Here is a 21,644-nt window from a genome sequence, read left to right on the forward strand (position 1 = left end):
TGTGCATATGTAGCAGATGGGGATCTATGAAACTCACTCCTCAGCCTGAAAGTGTCACCCCTTGTGCTATTGAAATAGACATTTTTTGGCAGTGCAATGGGTTGGAACGCTCTAGGAGGGCGGTCATGTGTGCTTGCGAGGCAGAGGTCCTGAGTTTGCGCTGGGTAGGAGCCGAATCGGGTGGAAGGGGCACTCCCTAAGCAAGCAGCATGATCTGCAGTTGCCACTTGGTAATTTGCAACTTCCATTCTAATAAAATGTGTTTTTGGTGAGCTGACTGAACTGGTTTTTAGTTAAGACAATATATTTTTTGTTCTTAAGATTAAGTAAATAAAACAGATGTGTTCCAATGATTCCAATGAGGTTTAACTAATAGGAAATAAATAAAATAACACTTTACAAAATGCCTGTGGGCACTGACAGTCACACTTTGCATGCGTTTTTGGATAAGGGGACTTTTATTCTGAAAACCTAACGGAAGTGTTACTTTGTCGCCACCTAGTGGTTGTTGTTGGAAGAGAGGCTCACAATGGAATATGTCGGGCTTCCAATTGCCGGTAATTATATTCCTAGCGTTCGCGTCCATTTTCGGTGTCGTTCAAAGGGACTGTGAAGCAATTCGCTGCTTTTAAAAAAAAACTTTTGCAACAAAAAGCCCATAATGGATTTCGAATATGTTTCTGACGCTTCTCAGTAGCTTACTCTTGTGAGGCTGATTGCTTGGTTTCCAGACCTCGTCACCTTGGTGGTGGATTTGTAACGATATATTTAGCCTCTCTCGTTTGGGATATTGCCATTGGAGCAAGAGAAGACGCAAACGAAACGGAAAATCAAATCAAATTGGATTGCCAGGTAAAAGACGATGCGTCTTCATTTAATTTGTTTTGACATATGGCCAGAAGGTAAAGACCTACATACAATATATACTATTGCGAGGGTTCACGTGTTTAAAAAATGTTGACGCAGCGCAGCAATCATGCAGAATCGCATTCGCGCTATTGTGCTCTGGGCCTGTCACGCCTATAGGCTAGTTGAGGGATAACCTACTTTATATAATTTTATAGTAGCCTAGACTATTTGAATAATTATTTCAATACCAAACAACGTCGTGTTGTATGATCTAATTGACGTACTAAGAACCGCATTTAAAATAATTTGGGGCTGAGCTGTCTTTGCAGAAAGACTTTGTAGGATCCAGTGAGAGGAACGGTCTTGGGTCTAGCCCAGTTTCTAGACAGATATTGTAATCTCCATCTAGCAGCCTAGGGTAACGTGGGGTATCTGCCCCCTCTGTAATTCTCACAGAAACTAATTTGTTACACTTTTCCTGGCTGCCACTACTCGAGTTAAACTAAAAATGTTATTTATCTAATCTACATTTTTTTTTATGTCACTAACAAAACTATTGAGGTAAATGTATTTAATCATTTAGAAAAATAAATAAATAAATATAGTACCACCTACTCATTCCAGAGTTTCTTTATTTTTACTATTTTCTACATTGTAGAATAATAGTGAAGACATCAAAACTATTTAATAACACATGGAATCATGTGGTAATCAAAAAAGTGTTAACAAATCAAAATATATTTTATATTTGAGATTCTTCAAATAGCTACTCTTTGCCTTGATGACAGCTTTGCACACTCTTGGCATTCTCTCAACCAGCTTCATGAGGTAGTCACCTGGAATGCATTTCAATTAACAGGTGTGCCTAATTTGTGGTATTTCTTTCCTCCTTAATGCATTTGAGTCAATCACTTGTGCTGTGACAAGGTAGGGGTGGTATACAGAAGATAGCCCTGTTTGATATTAAAAGAGCAAGTTCATATGACAAGAACAGCTCAAATAAGCAAAGAGAAACAACAGAAAGTCATTACTTTAAGACATGGTCAGTCAATGCGGAAAAAGTCAAGAACTTTGAAAGTTTCTTCAAGAGCAGTCGCAAAAACCATCGAGCTATGATGAAACTGGCTCTCATGAGGACCGCCACAGGAAAGGAAGACCCAGAGTTACCTCTGCTGCAGAGGATGAGTTAATTAGTTACAAGCCTCAGAAATTGCAGCCCAAATAAATACTTCACAGAGTTCAAGTAACAGCCACATCTCAACATTAACTGTTCAGAGGAGACTGCGTGAGTTATATAAATATATATATATAAGCGCATTTTTCTGAGTTACAGTTCATATAAGGAAATCAGTCAATTGAAATAAATTCAGTAGGACTATATGTATGGATATCACTTGACTGTGCGGTGGTGCAGCAATTGGTGGGCCTGGGAGGGCATAGGCCCACCCACTTGAGTGCCAGGCCCAGACAACCAGAATGAGTTTTCCCCTCAAAGGACTTTATTACAGACACAAATATTCCTCAGTTTCATCAGCTTTTCGGGTGGCTGGTCTGACGATCTGACAGGTGACGAAGCCGGATGTTGAGGTCCTGGGCTGGTGTGGTTACACGTGGTCTGTGGTTGTGAGGCCGTTTGGACGTACTGCCAATTTCTCTAAAACGATGTTGGAGGCAGCTTATGGTAGAGAAATAGCAACAGCTCTGGTGGACATTCCTGCAGTCAGCATGCCAAAATGCACGCTCCCTCAACTTGACATTTGTGGCATTGTGTTGTGTGACAAAACTGCACATTTAGTGGCCTTTTATTGTCCCCAGCACAAGGTGCACCTGTGTAATGATCATGTTGTTTAATCAGCTTCTTGATATGTCATACCTGTCAGGTGAATGGATTATCTTGGCAAAGGAGAAATGCTCACTAACAGGTTGTGTTTTTATTTTTGTTCAATGTAGAAAGATTAGTGTATTCAGACCCCTTGACTTATTCCACATTTTGTTACGTTACCTTGTTCTAAAATGTGTTATTGTTTTTTTCCCACACATCTATCTACACACAATACCCCATAATGACAAAGCAAAAAACGTTTTTTAGAAATTTTGCAAAAAATGTAAAACATATGTACATGTGACATTTTCAGACCCTTTACTCAGTACTTTGTTGAAGCACCTTTGGAGCGATTACAGTCTCGAGTCTTCTTGGGTATGACGCTACACGCTTGGCACACCTGTATTTGGGAAGTTTCTCCCATCCTTCTCTGCAGATCCCCTCAAGTTCTGTCAGGTTGGGTCAGGAGCGTCGCTGCACAGCTATTCTCAGGTCTCTCCAGAGATGTTCATGTCCAGGCTCTGGCTGGGCCACTCAAGGACATTGAGACTTGTCCCGAAGCCATTCCTGCATTGTTTTGGCTGTGTGCTTAGGGTTGTTGTCCTGTTGGAAGGTAAACCTTCACCCCAGTCTGAGGTCCTGAATGCTTTGGAGCAGGTTTTCATCAAGGATCTCTCTCTGTACTTTCCTCTGTTCATCTTTCCCTCGGTCCTGACTAGTCTCCCAGTCCCTGCCGCTGAAAAACATCCCCATAGCATGATGTTGCCACCACCGTGCTTCACCGTAGTGATGGTTCCAGGATTCTTCCAGACTTGACACTTGAATCTTGTTTCTCATGGTCTGAGAGTCCTTTAGGTGCCTTTTGGCAAACTCCAAGCGGGCTGTCATGTGCCTTTTAGTGAGGAGTGGCTTCCGTCTGGCCACTCTACCATAAAGGCTTCTGTCTGGCCACTCTAACATAAAGGTCTGATTGGTGGAGTGCTGCAGAGATATTTGTCCTTCTGGAAAGTTTTCCCATAGCCACAGGGTAGGCAGTGTTCCTATTTGGAACCATTTCATTTGTCTGAAAATTAAGGTTACTTTTTTTTCTTCAGCTAGGCCTATTGATGGCAAAAGTAACTGTCATGCAACACAAGTGTTCTCTGAAAACAATGGATCACTAGTGCATCAAGTTTTCAGCCCACACATTCTCTGTGGTTCTCAAGCACTAAGACCAACTGCAAAATTTCTATAATGTTTGTTGCAAAAATGTAGGTCAGTGGAGGACCCTGTTATGCTCGATCTGTAAACATTGATGCTATTCTGGATCTTCAGTTATGAACTAATGCTGGTCTGGATCCGTAGTGAGTCAGACACTTGCTTTTGAGAATAATTACTGAACAATTTTAGTGTGTGGGAAGTAAGGTGATGAATGTGCATGAATGAAAATAATTAAAATGTTGCTTCCTTGGTCTCCTGAGTGGCGTTGCGGTCTAAGACACTGCATCGCAATGCTTGAGGTATCACTACAGACCTGGGTTCGATCCTAGGCTGTGTCACAGCCAGCTGTGACCGGGATACCCATGAGGCGGTGCACAATTGGCACAGCGTCTTCCGGGTTAGGGGATGGTTTGGCAGGCCGGGATTTCCTTGTCCCACCGCGCTCTACCTACTCCTTGTGGCTGGCTGGCCTCCTTCAAGCTGACTTCGGTCACCATCTCAATAATGTTTCCTCAGACACATTGGTGTAGAGGGTCCGCCTCTCACGGTCCCTGCTCTCTCCTTCTTTTCCTCCGGTGAGACTGACCAGAGAGGGGACTATTCCTCAATTTTAAAGTAGACATGACTATCTGTTAATAATAATTCAAATGCAGGGCTATCAATACACTTACTCATTCATTGCAGCTGCAGTGTGTGCGGATGTAGGGAGAAGCACGCTTTTGTTTTTTTATTCAATGGTGTTGAATAAACACAGTGTTGACAGTGATGAAATAAAAACTTAGACATGAACTCACTCATAATAACAGCAGTTCTTTGCTGTATTCTTTGACAGTCTCTCTGGTCATGGTTTAAAAGTCATGAAATCACGTAGGCGAGTATCAAACTTTGCTGGGGTCGTGGAAGCTGTTGGCATGGTGATTTGAGATATCCGATTGGCCAGCACAGTTGGCACTCTCGATTTAGCCACAAATTTCCCAGTCCATCGAGTAGGCGGAGTTTGTCTTTTTAGACAAATGAAATGGTTCCAGGTAGGAACACTTTGCCTACCCGGTGTGCAGGGCTTCTGAATCAAGTGCAGCTACCTCCCAACAGCGAAACAAAAATGAGTGCAAGCCTTTTGTCGTTGGCTTTTCTACAGAAATGTTTGGTGATCGACTAGGAATGCCTCGCGATCAACCGGTTGGTGACCACTGATTTAGAGATATTCTGTTTTTAATTTGACATTGCTGCTGGACTCTCTGTGTGTGTGTGTGTGTGTGTGTGTGTGTGTGTGTAATGAAGGTGCTTCCCTTCAGTGGATCACATCTGATCACATATTAGCAGAGTTGTGTTCGAGACTACCTAAAGCGAGACTGATTCAAGACCGGAGCCAATCGGGGTGAGGGGCAAGACAGAGTCAAGACTGAGACCGGGGAGAACAATGGGTCCAAGACCGAGACCAGAAAAAAAGTTAAATTCAAGACCATGATTCTAATTTTGTCAAGTCGCCACCATAATAAGAGTTCCAAATGTCCAGTAATTCTGAACAACATATGGATTCTTTAGCCATTCAGAAGTGAAAAAATGCATGCTGAGGGAAAATAGAGCTGCTCTACAAATTATTATTAATCCAGACACAGTGAGGAGGAATGGGTCTTCTAAGCCTTCAGAGCAGATTAATTAAATAATGACAATATTATTTTCAATGATTTTCAAGTTTAATTGCTTCAGTTTTTTGGAAAAGAAATGGAAAAAAGATCCAATCAGGATTTTTATTTGCTGGTCTCTAGGGAGATGCAGTAAAATTCTAGCTAGATAAGTCAGCTATTGGCTAGGCCATCAGAAGCTGTATAGAAGGCATCTGCCATTCAACTGTATTAGGTTGATTTCACTGTCACTTTTGCCCTATCACATTTGGACATTTTTTTATATTTTTTTTTACAAAAACGTATGGAAACTTCTGCCTTCTCGAAAGCCAACAGGTCACAATAGCGAGCAGTAGTTTTTCCCCATGGTCTAGCTAGCTAGCTTTTGTTGTCGGCTAGTTGGTGGAGGCTGCAGCATGTGTTGTTGCTAATTTGTTAGCTTCTCCCTTTTCAAAACTAACTTTCAACAGGAAGTAAAGTTTTAAATGATCATCTGGTGACTGGAACTGTGCTTCTAAATTTTTATTGCAGCACACCTGCTGCTGATAGTGTGAAACATTTGTTGCATTTCAACTTTAGGTCACCGCTTTGTGCTAATTGTAAAAATGTCTGTGAATGGACTGCTTATCCTTTAACATCATGCTGTGTGTGACTGCTTTCTATCGGCCCTATGTAGTGATGCCTGGAGAAGTGGGAAAGGCACCCTGTGTAAGAAATCCTATGTTTCATGAGTTTTCCTATAGATTTTTTTCAGATTTTAACTCAAAATAAATAAGATATGTTGTAAGTCCACAACAATGCTTAAGCAGCATCAATCCGATTGGGTGGGCCTGGCACCCCAGTGGGTGTCCACCCAGGCCCATCCATGCCTATGCCCCTGATGCAAACAGCGCATGACAATTGGGAATCATAAATGGCCTACAAACAAACACTTCGGACCAAACTTTTTCAATACCTGGTTTTCATATCCGTTGTTGCCTTAGTTAGCTTTCCTACCTGACCGGCTAACGATGTCATTCTTTCGTGAGCTGCTCCTTACCAAAACCAGTTGAGTGCTGCGCGCTCTTGCTGCCTGCAGATGATATTCTGCTGAAACTAGGTTATGTGTGCGGCGCTCATGTGAGTATACAGTATTTCATGTGCTTTTGTGTAGGCTACTTTGTGCATGATTTCTCTATTGTACTACATAATTTATAAGCCTTATACCTCCACAAAAAAAAAAAAAAGTGGGTATATGATTTATACCGGTGTATAATTTCCACTGGACCGTTGTTTTACTAAAAGTGTAATCTCCCATAGCCGCGGGAAGCAGGGATGCTGAGGGTGCTGCAGCACCCCCTGAAAAATTGTAATAAAAAAAAAATACATTTATATTGTTTAAAAAAATATATTATTTTACTAATTAAATTGTATTTGTCACATAGGCATGGTTAGCAGATGTTAATGCGAGTGTAGCGAAATGCTTGTGCTTCTAGTTCCGACAGTGCAGTAATAATATATAACAAGTAATCTAACAATTCCCCAACGACTACCTAATACACACAAACCTGAAGGGGTGAATGAGAATATGTACATATAAATATATGGATGAGTGATGGCCGAGCGGCATAGGCAAGGTGCAATAGATGGTATCAACTACAGTATATACATGTGATATGAGTAATGTAAGATATGTAAACATTATTTAGAGTGCATTGTATAAAGTGACTAGTGATCCATTTATGTGGCCAGTGATTGGGTCTCAATGTAGGCAGTAGCCTCTCTGAGTTAGTGATGGCTGTTTAGCAGTCTGATGGCCTTGAAAGAGAAGCTGTTTTTCAGTCTCTCGGTCCCAGCTTTGATGCACCTGTACTGATCCCTCCTTCTGGATGGTAGAGGTGTGAACTGGCAGTGTGATGTTGTGATGTGGCTCAGTTGGTAGAGCATGGCGCTTGAAATTCTAGGGTTGTGGGTTGAATTTCTACGGGGGGGACCAGTATGTAAATGTAAACGCACTACTGTAAGTTGCTCTGGATAAGCGTGCCTACTAAAATGGAAAAGGAATGAATAGACGATTTCCGTTTTCACACAAGTTGCATTTGCAAAGTATTTCAAGAATCTGGAAAACCTATTTCAAGCAAGTCATTTTTATATTCCTCAAGTATTATCAGAATAACTGATTTGTACCGATAATTATCAGACTCAAATTACAAACGCTGGTAAACAGTCAAATACATTTTTTAGTTTTAAAAAAAATCTGAAAAGCAGTGCACTGGGCCTTGTATTAACGGACCGATATAGATGTCTTCAGCGCGGGCAATTCCAATGCCAGGGTCATGGGTTAGGTTTCTGCTGCACTAACTATTGTATAAGAGGTAATGCTAATGGGATGCAGACAACCTGGGTTCAAACCCAGACGGTCACACAATTATGCAACCTTAATTTTCTTAGTCTTTCAGCATGTGCATGTACCCACTAGAATTCTGCACAACCACTATTGATAGTGTGAAAGTATCTTGCAGAGTCTGCCACAGACATGCACATTGTTATGATCTTAATGGTTGAGTCAAGTTTCATGGGGTTGGGATGATTTGGAAATAAGTCTGACTTTATTGTCATATCCCAGTTGTGTAAAAAAATGTGTATATATACTGTCTTTTTTTACTGACATTTGTCAATCAATTAAATTTGAGGACCTCTTTACAAAATAATAAGGTATTCAAATGGTTTTCTGTCCATAGATTTTCTGTCAAAATGATAACTAGATTCTATATTTTGTAGTCTGTAGCCAACACCGATATGGTGATCATCATCCATTTACCCTATTGTCTTTTGGGGAGTGCATGCAACTCTTCAATCTAGATAAAGTCCCTTCCCATTAGATCAGGGGTGTCAAACTCATTCCACGGAGGGCCAAATGTCTGCAGTGTTTTTTTCCATTTCAATTCAGACCTAGACAACAAGATGAAGGGAGTTCCTTACTAATTTGTGACCTTAATTCATCAATCAAGTACAAGGGTGGAGTGAAAACCCGCCGACACTCGTCCCTCCATGGAATGAGTTTGACACATCCATTAGACTATACAATGTACCAGGGTATTTTTGAAATACGGCAGGTATGATTTCCAATACCATACCAATACCGATTTCCAATTATTTTAAAGGTATGATTTTCAGAAAGGTACTAATCTGGATACCACCCAATCCATATTTACAATGGCTCTGTGTTTTCTGAGATGGAAGCATTGGAGGGAGTCTTTAAAAAATAAAAAAAATATGTGGGGTGACTCTAATATTTTATATTTAATATCTTTAAAGTCAGTCATTCTTTCGCTCTCTCATTGTCTCTCATTTTCTCTTCTCTCACTCTCACTATCTCATGTTTTCTCTCTATGCATCTACTTTTCAAGTACATTTACTGGTTACCTTGGGTCTGTGTAATGGACACAGTGTTTGAAATTCAGTGAGAGAGTTCCTGCATGGGACCCAATCTACTGCATCTAATGAGCGAAGATAAGAATTCTGTGTCTGAGAGGGGTGCGGAGTCATAACACAGCACTTGTTCAACTTCACTACAGCATGTCCTTCCCATTGATTAGGCTGGGTCAGCTTCACCTTGTTCCTAGGGCAGAATTTATATTTATAATCTAATCTTTAACTCAGGTTTATGATACGGATACATACCACCAATGTACAAACAGGCTATGTAAGTGGTAACAAATACATGGACAGTCATGGGACTTCTACGATATGTTTCTGTGTTTGTTGATAAGCACTGCACTCATGTTAAGCGGGTGCGTTCGTATAGGCTACCTAGACATTTTTTCGCCCCTCTCTCTGCTCCTTTTCCCCTTGTTGTGCACTTGCTATCTGTTTGGAGCAGATAATCTCACTCGCAGAAGAACATGTGCAGATATGTGATAATGAGCAGCCTGCTATATGAAGATCCACCTCAGTTTCCCTTTGAGAAATTGCTATGATTGTAAAAAGAATTGGCTTGTATACATAACACTGGAATAGAGTTCTTGTTTTGGCCTAAACAAATAGATACACAGTACTTCTAGAATTCTAAATGATACATTCAAAGATAAAGTATATTTTATATGGAGGGAGTATAGTGGCTTCTAGTATTCATAAATGGCTATGATTGTAATTTATGATGTGAAATCTGCTGCTGTTTGATGCAGTGTTATGTGTCCTGTTCCATTGCAGTGTTGTTGACAGCATAACCCCCCCTCCAACCCATAGACACTGGTCAGAGGCAGGTTGGTCATAAGAACCACATGCGCTCTATTGACCAGACTAAATGCTAACGTTCAATTTGGTCATGTACGAGTGTCAACCAACAATGTTATGGCACTCTTAGTCAGGGATACACCGGCTCTGTACACCTTAAAGGGTGTGTACCTGTTGTTGTATTGACAAGGCTCTACTATTCAGCTGTTCTGATGTCTTGACTTGCAGTATGACATGAGTATTTTTGATGCAGTGTATGAATCATATATGTCAGGAGATGTTCGTCGATCTGCACATTTGAAAAGCGATACTGACTGATAGTTTTTGATTCGGTGCTTGGTAGCACATTCCAGCATATAGAATTATCAATGGTTGCTGTTGGTTATTATTTCTAGAGGTCGACCGATTAATCGGCATGGTCTATTTAGTTAGGGACGATTTCAAGTTTTCATAACAATGGGTAATCTTTATTTTTGGACACCGATTATGGGCGATTACATTGCAATCCACAAGGAGACTGAGTGGCAGGCTGACCACCTGTTACGCGAGGGCAGCAAGGAGCCAAGGTAAGTTGCTAGCTAGCATTAAACTTATAAAAAACAATCAATCTTAACATAATCACTAGTTAACTACACACGGTTGATATTACTAGTTTAACTAGCTTGTCCTGCGTTGCATATATTCAATGTGGTGCCTGTTAAGTTATCATCAAATCACAGCCTACTTCGCCAAATGGGTGATTTAACAAAAGCGCATTCGCGTCAGGGTATATACAGTTTGGGCCGCCTGGCTTGTTGCGAACTGTGTGAAGACCATTTCTTCCTAACAAAGACCGTAATTAATTTGCCAGAATTGTACATATTTATGACATAACATTGAAGGTTGTGCAGTGTAACAAAAATATTTCGACTTAGGGTTGCCACCCCGTTCGATAAAATACGTAACAGTTCCGTATTTCACTGAAAGAATAAACGTTTTGTTTTCGAAATGATAGTTTCCGGATTTGACCATATTAATGACCTAAGGCTTGTATTTCTGTGTGTTATTATATTGTAATTAAGTCTATGATTTGATAGAGCAGTCTGACTGAGCGATGGTAGGCAGCAGCAGGCTCGTAAGCATTCATTCAAACAGCACTTTACTGCATTTGCCAGCAGCTCTTTGCAATGCTTGAAGTACAGCGCTGTTTATGACTTCAAGCCTATCAACTACCGAGATTAGGCTGGCAATACTATAGTGCCTATAAGAACATCCAATAGTCAAAGGTATATGAAATACAAATGGTATAGAGAGAAATAGTTCTATAATAACTACAACCTAACACTTCTTAACTGGGAATATTGAAGACTCATGTTAAAAGGAACCACCAGCTTTCTCATGTTCTGAGCAAGGAACTTAAACGTTAGCTGTGTTTTTGCATTATTTAAACCAAATTGAACATGTTTCATTATTTATTTGAGACTAAATAGATTGTATTTATGTATTATATTAAGTTAAAATAAGTGTTCATTCAGTATTGTTGTAATTGTCATCTATCTAATCTCGTCCGATTTAATCGGTATTGGCTTTTTTTGGTCCTCCAATAATTGGTATCGGCGTTGAAAAAATCATAATCATTCGACCTCTAATTATTTCCTTTTGACATTGAATGTGATCTCTGTAGTTGTTGGCTCGGTTATGGAGCAGAAAGATCGATTGGCTCTCTTGTTTGAACAAGACATGGCTGGGGTGTTTGGCCAGCTTTGGACAGGTTCAGCACAGACTTCTCAGGTGCAACCCAGCTCCTTGAACATAGCTCAATATGCACACAAATGTTTTATGTGAATTAATGTATGTATTTACATTGTTTGTTTGTGTTTTTGACCATCCACAAATTGAAGCGGTGGATCGTTTGACAACTATAATGAACCAGGATTGAAGTGTTGGTTTCTTGCTTTTTGTTTAATGAACAATGGCATGTAGACAAGGGACTTTCACTCTTGAATATTTAATATCTTTGCGACCATAGTGGAGCTGCTTGGTATGGTGAGTGAAGACGACAAGTTGTTCCAGTTGAAAGTATGGCGATCAATAGTATTTGTGTTTGTAGGCCAAGGGTTAGCACTAGCAGCCAGTCCTTCAGAAATTGGTGCTGAACCTGGCAGTGTGTCAGTGAAGAATGGGACAAAACTCTCTCTCTCACACACAGACACACACACACACACACACACACACACACACACACACACACACACACACACACACACACACACACAAACCTAGACTTATGGTTGTGATGCAGGACACACGCACTAACCTTGGATGTTGGTGAATAATGGGGTTTGTATTTCGCCGCTGTACACTGACAGTTTGCCATGGCGCAAGGCACCAGGCCTGTGTTAATAGTTAATAATAGGAACATAGTTGTCAGCAATGGCACTGGGATTTACGACTTGCTATCCATGTGATGCCCTTCTATATATCTCATATTTACTTGCTGTCTACGTGGGCTGGAGAAGTAATTTTTTTACATCCTTCAAAATTGATAATTAATCTGTTGGTTATTGCTCAATATTGTTTATGCTCCATGCTACTGGTAATTCCAAAACAACTGAGTATTTGTTGGTGAGTTCCTGCAAATTTCTTCAGGTCTGCTGTTGTGGTGGAGGAAAGTGAGCATTTTTTAAAAAATTGACTGAATCACTGGACAGTTGTTTACACCATACTATTACTGAACAGAAATATAAACGCAGCCTTCGGTTTCAAAGATTTTTTTGAGTTACAGTTCATATAAGGAAATCAGTCAATTGAAATAAGTTCATTAGCCCCTAATCTATTGATTTTCACATGACTGGGAATAAAGATAAAAAATATAAAAAAGGTAGGGGCTTGGATCAGAAAACCGGTCATATATCCAGTGTGACTACATCTCCTTCGCATAGATTATCAGGCTGTTGATTGTGGCCCGTGGAATGTTTCACTCCTTTTCAATGGCTGTGCGAAGTTTCTGGATATTGGCGGGAACTGGAACATGCTGTCGTACATGTTGATCCAGAGCATCGCAAACTTGCTCAATGGGTGACATGTCTGGTGAGTGTGCAGTCCATGGAAGAACTGGGACATTTTCAGCTTCCACGAATTGTGTACAGATCCTTGCGACATGGTGCCGTGCATTATCATGCTGTGAGGTGAAGGGGGAGGATAAATGGCACGACAATGGGCCTCAGGATTTCGTCACGGTATCTCTGTGCATTCAAATTGCCATGGATAAAATGCAATTGTGTTCATTGTCCGTAGCTTAAGCCTGCCCATACATAACCTCACTTCCACCATGTTCTGTTCACAACGTTGACAACAGCAAACCGCTCGCCCAAACAATGCCATACGCGTGGTCTGCGGTTTTAAGGCTGCTTGGACATACTGCCAAATTCTCTAAGATGATGTAGGAGGCGGCTTATGCTAGAGGAATTAACATTTAATTATCTGGCAACAGCTCTGGTAGACATTCCTGTAGTCAGCATGCCAATTGCACACTCCCTCATCATGAGATGCCTGTGGCATTGTATTGTGTGACACAACTGCACATTTTAGTGGCTTTTTATTGTCTCCAGCACAGTTAATCAGCTTCTTGATATGCCACACCTGTCAGGTGGATGGATTATCTTGGCAAAGGAGAAATGCTCACTGATGGGAATGTTAAAAAAATTGTGCGCACAATTCTTACAAAATAAGTGTTTTGTGTGTGTGGAACATTTCTGGGATCTTTTATTTCAGCTCAGGAAACATGGGACCAAAACTTGACATACTGCGTTTGTATTTTGGTTCAGTGTATTCATCCACATTCATAATATTATGTAACTTATGTGCCCAAATTAGACGTTAAGGGTTTCACTGTGGAGTAGTGGTGTAAGAAATAGACTTCATTATGGTATTCTGCCACGTCTTGCCTTTTGACTCAATAAAATTATTGTTGTATAAAGTCTATCCCGGTAGGCTATTTTATTGCATAAGATCTTCTGCTTGGCAGTTAAATCAAGCATAAATGGTTTGAATGGTATCTCAAGCTTCCGTATATGAATGGACAAGGATAATTATTTTGTTTACAGCACTGTGTTCTCATGCAGCCCGGGGGGGGGAAATAAGGGATGGGCTGAGGGGTTTCCATGTCAGGAAGTGTGGAGGGCTTTCCATGTCCTCCACCATGAGTCACATGTTTTCACTGCACCCTGGCAGCCCATTCAGTGTTCATTGTTACATCTGTGAGAGTGTTGTATTGGGGAGTGAAAGAGGGAAGGAGAGTGTTTTGAGGTGCGGAGAGAAAGCAAAGGCCTGTGGGTAATAGAGGGATTTCACTGGTCTGCAGTGACAAAGATGAAAGGTCCATTCATATTAAAACAGAGTGGGACAATTTAAAAAAATAATTGTCACTTATATGTGAATAAGAGTTTGGGCAGTCTGGCCTCAAGTCAGATGCATTTTTACCCAGAATGTTTTGTTTTTTTGTCTGCCGACCTGCTATCACTCTGCATTTATGCACACCGCAAGTGACCATAACTCGGACCAATGTATTTATTTTATTTAACTTTTATTTTATCAGGGAGTCTACTCGAATCAAATGTTAGTCACATGCGCCGAATACAACAGGTGTAGACCGTACAGTGAAATGCTTACTTAACCAACAATGCAGTTTCAGAAATATGAATAAGAAGTAAAAGGAACAAGTAATTAAAGAGCAACAGTAAAATAACAATAGCGAGACTATGTACCGGTACCCTCTGTATAGAGTCAATGTGAGGGGGCACCGGTTAGTCGAGGTAATATGTACATGTAGGTAGAGTTATTAAAGTGACTATGCATAGATAATAACGGAGTAGCAGCAGTGTAAAAGAGGGGGTGGGCAATGCAAATAGTCTTGGTAGCTATTTGATTAGATGTTCTGGAGTCTTATGGCTTTGGGGTAGAAGCTGTTTAGAAGCCTCTTGGACCTAGACTTGGCACTCCGGTACCGCTTGCCGTGCTGTAGCAGAGAGAACAGTCTTTGACTAGGGTGGCTGGAGCCTTTGACAATTTTTAGGGCCTTCCTCTGACACCGCCTGGTATAGAGGTCCTGTATGGCAGGAAGCTTGGCCCCAGTGATGTACTGGGCTGTACGCACTACCTTCAGTAGTGCCTTGCGATCGGAGGCTGAGCGGTTGCCATACCAGGCAGTGATGCTCTCGATGGTGCAGCTGTAGAACCTTTTGAGGATCTGAGGACCCATGCCAAATCTTTTCAGTCTCCTGAGGGTGAATAGGTTTTGTCGTGCCCTCTTCACGACTGTCTTGGTGTGCTTCGACCATGTTAGTTTGTTGATGTGGACACCAAGGAACTTGAAGCTCTCAACCTGCTCCACTACAGCACTGTCGATGAGAATGGGGGTGTGCTCGGTCCTCCTTTTCCTGTAGTCCACAATCATCTCCTTTGTCTTGATCACGTTGAGGGAGAGGTTGTTGTCCTGGCACCACACGGCCAGGTCTCTGACCTCCTCCCTATAGGCTGTCTCGTTGTTGTCTGTGATCAGGCCCACCACTGTTGTGTCATCAGCAAACTTAATGATGGTGTTGGAGTCATAACTGGCCATGCAGTCGTGGGTGAACAGGGAGTACAGGAGGGGACTGAGCACGCACGCCTGATGGGCCCCTGTGTTGAGGATCAGCGTGGCGGATGTGTTGTTGCCTACCCTTACCACCTGGGGGTTGGCCCGTCAGGAAGTCCAGGATCCAGTTGCAGAAGGAGGTGTTTAGTCCCAGGGTCCTTAGCTTAGTGATGAGCTTTGAGGGCACTATGGTGTTGAATGCTGAGCTGTAGTCAATGAATAGCATTCTCACATTGGTGTTCCTTTTGTCCAGGTGAGAAAGGGCAGTGTGGAATATAATCGAGATTGCAGGATCTATTAGAGCAGTATGCAAATTGGAGTGTTTCTGGGGTAATGGTGTTGATGTGAGCCATGGCCAGCCTTTCAAAGCAGTAGGTGCTATGGGTCGATAGCCATTTAGGCAGGTTACCTTGGAGTTCTTGGGCACAGGGACTATGGTGGTCTGCTTAAAACATGTTGGTATTACAGACTCGGACAGGGAGAGGTTGAACATGTCAGTGAAGACACTTGCCAGTTGGTCAGTTTATTTATGCTCGCAGTACATGTCCTGGTAATCTGTCTGGCCCTGAATGTTGACCGAGACCAAAGTCTCTTTTACAGATGAGCCCTGAATTACAATAGTTCACATCAAATACAGAAATAAGAGAACAAACTTGGGTCTGAAAGAAGATATCTTGAGGGCTCCCGAGTGGCGCAGCGGTCTAAGGCACTGCATCTCAGTGCAAGAGGCGACACTACAGTCCCTGGTTCGAATCCAGGCTAAATCACATCCGGCCGTGATTGAGAGTCCACTCACAATTGCCCCAGCGTTGTTGGGTTTGGCCGGGGTATTTATTTTTTTATTTGTATTTTTTACAAATTGCCTGTCGGCCCATGTGGGGCAAGTGCCGAGTTGTCATAAATTGAAGCTTTTGTTGTCCCGACTAATTTGTGTTTAAATTCAGCTTAAGCCCCACCCCCTCCTCTCTAGCTCTTCATTCTTAAGAGCGAGAGGGAGCTCATTATCTTTCCTTAAAGACACCGCACACATTATATACCCCAACTGTAACTCACACACTCACACTGTCTGACTTTATTACAAACCGTGGTTGTAGCATAATTCCTCCCAGCAGACCAAGGAAATTCAATCAGATGGATCATTTTAGATTGTATTTTATGTGCACTTAATTGCAGCTCATGAGATGGCCCCAAATCTTTTCCACTCTGGGTGTAACTCTTATACTGACATGGAATTGATCTTGTTGGAGAATTGTCCTTTTCCAATAATAATGTGTATGCCTTTGTTCGCTAGACACACATTTATATTAATAAACTGAGTACCTTACAGTACCCCAACTCTTCTGGAATATGTTTGGCAACGTAAGGGTTGATTTTTATTTAATTAAGCCCTTTATGTGTACTTTTCTGACTATCCTCTCTTGAGGTCTTACGGCAATGGAAAGAAATCACATTTGTACTCATAAGACATGGGCTTTTCATCAGGATGGTTAGATGGCTGCATAACACTATGTTCAGACACAGCTATAAATCCATGTCAGACAAAAAAAGGACACTTTTTCATACAAAGAGTAGTAAAAGAGCACTGTATGAAACAAAGCGGTGCACCTGGATTTAAAAATACCAAAGCCCCTCATTCCTCTGCTAGGATTCAATGGTAACATGTAGTAGTGAATTTGGGGGGGTAGCCTGATCTAGAATTGATCCCATGTCTCAGTGACTCAGTCAACACCTTAGTCATTACCCCAAGAGGCTCAAACCTCATGACGAGGTTCCTACTTTGTACTTAGTTGCACAAGTTACTTTCTACTTAAATTTCCCCGTACTTTGTAAAGAATTTGTGTCAGAAGCATTCAACTTCTGACACCAATGCAGCGAATTCGGGAATAGCCTGACTGGAACTCGGTCATGGGTCTTTGCAACTGTCGGTCAGACGCCTTAGTCATTGTGAAGAGGCTCAAACCAGTCACGTTACTAGGTTTTTTACTAATGTCGCGACAATGTTATGCTGTAATAATGAATGGCAACACCCACAACTGAACCTGTGGAGGTTACTTTTGGTACTTTTGAAGTTGAAAATATTTATGTAACATTACTTCACATCCCTGCAACTTTTTTTGTTGTTGATGCGATAAGGAGGTAGTAGGCTAAGGTATTAACTGTTTCTGAGTCGTGTTCTTCAATCACCACATACTAATCAAAATGATCATTATCAAGGCTGCGTAGGAGGTACAACAACATTTTTCTGTGATATTTTCCCTATTGAGTCCACATCCTTATTTAATCGTTGGGAAGTTCAATGTTGTCGGTAAGATCTTTGCATAGAATTTCTGTTGATCAGCTAAAATTCAGCTGCCAGAACTCCACACTCATCACTATCTCGGCTCATTTTCTCTCTTTCTCCTTGCTTCTCTACTCTGATCGGACACACAAGCAAAGAGGAAAAAAGCATTCCATTCTCTTTTGATAAGAGAAAGTGGACGATTTAGGTTGGGAACACCTCACCGTATCCATAAAGGGAGTGCTGTCACCGAGTAGTAAGGCTGAGGCGATGGTCAATGCTAGCCCTGGGGAGTGGCAGCTGCAAGACTCACTGCAGACATGCCAGCTTTTGGGGAATGCGAATAGGCCAAACCCTTTTAATCTTAGCCCTCAACAACGTCAAGACCGATTGCACAGTTCATACTGATCCAACCTGTATTCGTTTATCGCCCAGTCAATCTAGGGCATGACTGTACAAGTGCATGGAACTCAAACAGGTTACACTGTATTACTACTCAGACAATGTATGAATCAATAGCCCTGTTTATAACTAACATGCACCCTTTGTCCAGATCTTGCCCACATTCTGATTGTGACATCTTTAGACCGATTTAGACGATTAAAAGACACATTGTGATATGATTGTGATCTGATCTTCTTGACCACTTCCGGAGGTAGTCAGGCACACGGTGTCTGGATATCAATCAAGTGTAAACCGATCTAGATCAAACCATTTAAATCATCATTATACTGGTCTCTAAAATCATTGACCGGTAGCACTATTCACTAATGGCATTAGTAATTATCTTAAAATAAATATTATTTAGAAAATCTGTCAAATTATTTGTATACAGGGAGACACCAGTTGATGTGGTCACAAAGAGACACATTTCAATACAATGTGTAGATAGTGATTGGATCATATTGATTAGATAACGAAACTCATGTTAGCGCAAGGTGTAAACAAGACTAATGACTGAATAATATGGCTGAAGTAATGTGGTGACGATCTTCAGGGAAGCATCGCATAGCAGGCACCAATGATTTCAACTATTTAAAAACACCAACACTATTGAGCTATTTTAGACCCCACTACAGACAGCTTGTTCAACTATGCCTTTTAGATAATAATGCATTGCCCATGTAAAAATGGATACCTTCGAGTATAAAGGTGTTTTTATTTTTTGTTCTTGTCATAATTATTTTGTGCAAATTAGCACTATCTGTGGGATTAGATGTCAAAAACTTAAATCAAATTGTATTTGGCACATGCGCCGAATACAATGTGAGTAGACTTAAAGGTGCTACACAGGATTTATTTTAGATTTTTAGCATTGTAATTTCAGAAAATGTCCATAATATACAGTGCATTCGGAAAATATTCCGACCCCTTGACTTTTTCCAGTTTTGTTCTTCATCCAATCGACACACACCACCAAAAAAAAAAAATGAAAATCTTTGGATGTAATTCCAGTGCTCCGTTACATCGACAGACACTTGATAGAAGAAGCCCCTCCATAACTGTGCTATAAAAATATTTCTGATCAAAATATGGAAAAGGGTCTTAGAAAACATCTACCAGAAAGTCTTAAAAGGATTTCGAAATACATTAAAACACTAATGTTGACGTAACGACCCCGAACTAATATCAACACTTCGTTTTGGAGAAATGATTTGCCTTCTGCAAGTTTAACTACATTGGCCTGTGCCTTGTAATTCCATTACCAAAAACTCATCTTTTTTTCAAATTTCTCTCCCTCATGAGGAGGAAGGATAATGAAAGTTCACAGAAGTAACAAGTAAAAGTAGACCTACCAATTACAGTGCCTAGAGAAAGTACTCACACCCCTTGACTTTTTCCACGTTTTGTTGTTACAGCCTGAATTTAAAATGTATTCCATTTTGTTTTTGTGAACCTGGACAACACACACTACCCTATAATGTCAAAGTGGAATTATGTTTTTAGACATTTTTACAAATGTAATTTTAAAGCTGAAATGTCTTGAGTCACTAAGTATTCAACCCTTTTGTTATGGCAAGCCTAAATAAGTTCAGGTGTAAAAATTTGCTTAACAAGTCACATAATAAGTTGCATGGATTCACTCTGTGTGCAATAAGTGTTTAACAAGATTTCTTTATGACTACCTCATCTCTGTACCACACCAGTGTTTCCGCTGCAGTCTTTTATGTGGTGCTGCGCCATGGCAAAATCATTGCAGCAACGTCCCAAAAATGTGCAACATGAAAATATATATCTGCAGAGGAGCACTTTGAAGATGTTAAGACCGTTTCCATTTACTTTCCCTCTGCAAACAAAACAAGTAATTAATAGAAAAACCAGACTACCCCATAGTAGAATAGTTTATCCATTTACCTAGTCGGCTTGTTTTGTGTTCAATGCAAGGGAAATATTCCTCTCGGAGCATTCAACTCAACTTTTTTTGAGTGACTTCAATTGTGATTAGACAGATTACATTTTTAGTTGAGCAAGAGTAGTGGCAATTTTCCCTTGGCGTTGCCACCACGTGTTAATAGGCAAAGAGGGGGCATATATGTTGAGATTAGAGGTCGACCGATTATGATTTTTCAACGCCGATACCGATTTATTGGAGGACCAAAAAAAGCCGATACCAATTAATCGGCCATGATATATATATATATTATATATATATATATATATGTATGTATGTGTAATAATGACGATTACAACAATACTGAATGAAGACTTTTATTTTAACTTAATATAATACATAAATCTATTTAATCTCAAATAAATAATGCAAAAACAAAGTGTTGGAGAAGAAAGTAAAAGTGCAATATGTGCCATGTAAAAAAACAAAAAAAACACAGCTAACGTTTAAGTTCCTTGCTCAGAACAGGAGAACAGCTGGTGGTTCCTTTTTAACATGAGTCTTCAATATTCCCAGGTAAGAAGTTTTAGGTTGTAGTTATTATAGGAATTATATGACTATTTCTCTCTATACCACTTGTATTTCATATACCTTTGACTATTGGATGTTCTTATAGGCACTATAGTATTGCCAGCCTAATCTCGGTAGTTGATAGGCTTGAAGTCATAAACAGCACAATGCTTGAAGCACAGCGAAGAGCTGCTGGCAAATTCAGGAAAGTGCTGTTTGAATGAATGCTTACGAGCCTGCTGCTACCTACCACCACTCAGTCAGACTGCTCTATCAAATATCAAATCATAGACTTATAATATAATAACACACAGAAATACGAGCATTAGGTCATTAATATGGTCAAATCCGGAAACTATCATTTCGAAAACAAAATGTTTATTCTTTCAGTGAAATACGGAACCGTTAAGTATTTTATCTAACGGGTGGCATCCCTAAGTCTAAATATTGCTGTTACATTGCACAACCTTCAATGTTATGTCATAAATATGTACAATTCTGGCAAATTAATGATGGTCTTTGTTAGGAAGAAATGGTCTTTACACAGTTCGCAACAAGCCAGGCGGCCCAAACTGCTACATATACCCTGACTCTGCTTGCACAGAACGCAAGAGAAGTGACACAGTTTCCCTAGTTAAAATAAGTTAATGTTAGCAGGCAATATTAACTAAATATGCAGGTTTAAAAAAATATACTTGTGTATTGATTTTAAGAAAGGCATTGATGTTTATGGTTAGGTACACATTGGTGCAATGAGAGTGCTTTTTTTCGCGAATGTGCTTGTTAAATCATCACCCATTTGGCGAAGTAGGCTGTTATTCGATGATAAATTGACAGGCACCACATCGATTATATGCAACACAGGACAAGCTAGATAAACTAGTAATAACTACACATGGTTGATGATAACTAGTGATTATGTTAAGAATGATTGTTTTTTTATAAGATAAGTTTAATGCTAGCTAGCAACTTACCTTGGCTCCTTGCTGCACTCGCGTAGCAGGTAGTCAGCCTGCCACGCAGTCTCCTCATGGATTACAATGTAATCGGCCACAATCGGTGTCCAAAAATGCCGATTACCGATTGTTATGAAAACTTGAAATCGGCCCTAATTAATTGGCCATTCCGATTAATCGGTC

At 40.6% G+C, this 21,644-nt stretch overlaps 1 protein-coding gene across 3 annotated transcripts in view; it reads left to right on the forward strand.

Annotated features, from left to right (window-relative positions):
* Positions 1-507: 507 nt before the first annotated feature.
* Positions 508-21,644, forward strand: part of LOC106565012 (CSC1-like protein 2) — a 99,071-nt gene continuing 77,934 nt past the window's right edge. For all 3 annotated transcript variants that reach the window (XM_045691329.1, XM_045691330.1, XM_045691331.1), the window contains exon 1: positions 508-852. The gene's annotated coding sequence lies outside the window, so the exon portion shown is untranslated. The remainder of the gene's footprint in view (positions 853-21,644) is intronic.

Source organism: Salmo salar, chromosome ssa12 (assembly GCF_905237065.1).
Source record: "Salmo salar chromosome ssa12, Ssal_v3.1, whole genome shotgun sequence".
Classification (NCBI taxonomy): domain Eukaryota; kingdom Metazoa; phylum Chordata; class Actinopteri; order Salmoniformes; family Salmonidae; genus Salmo; species Salmo salar.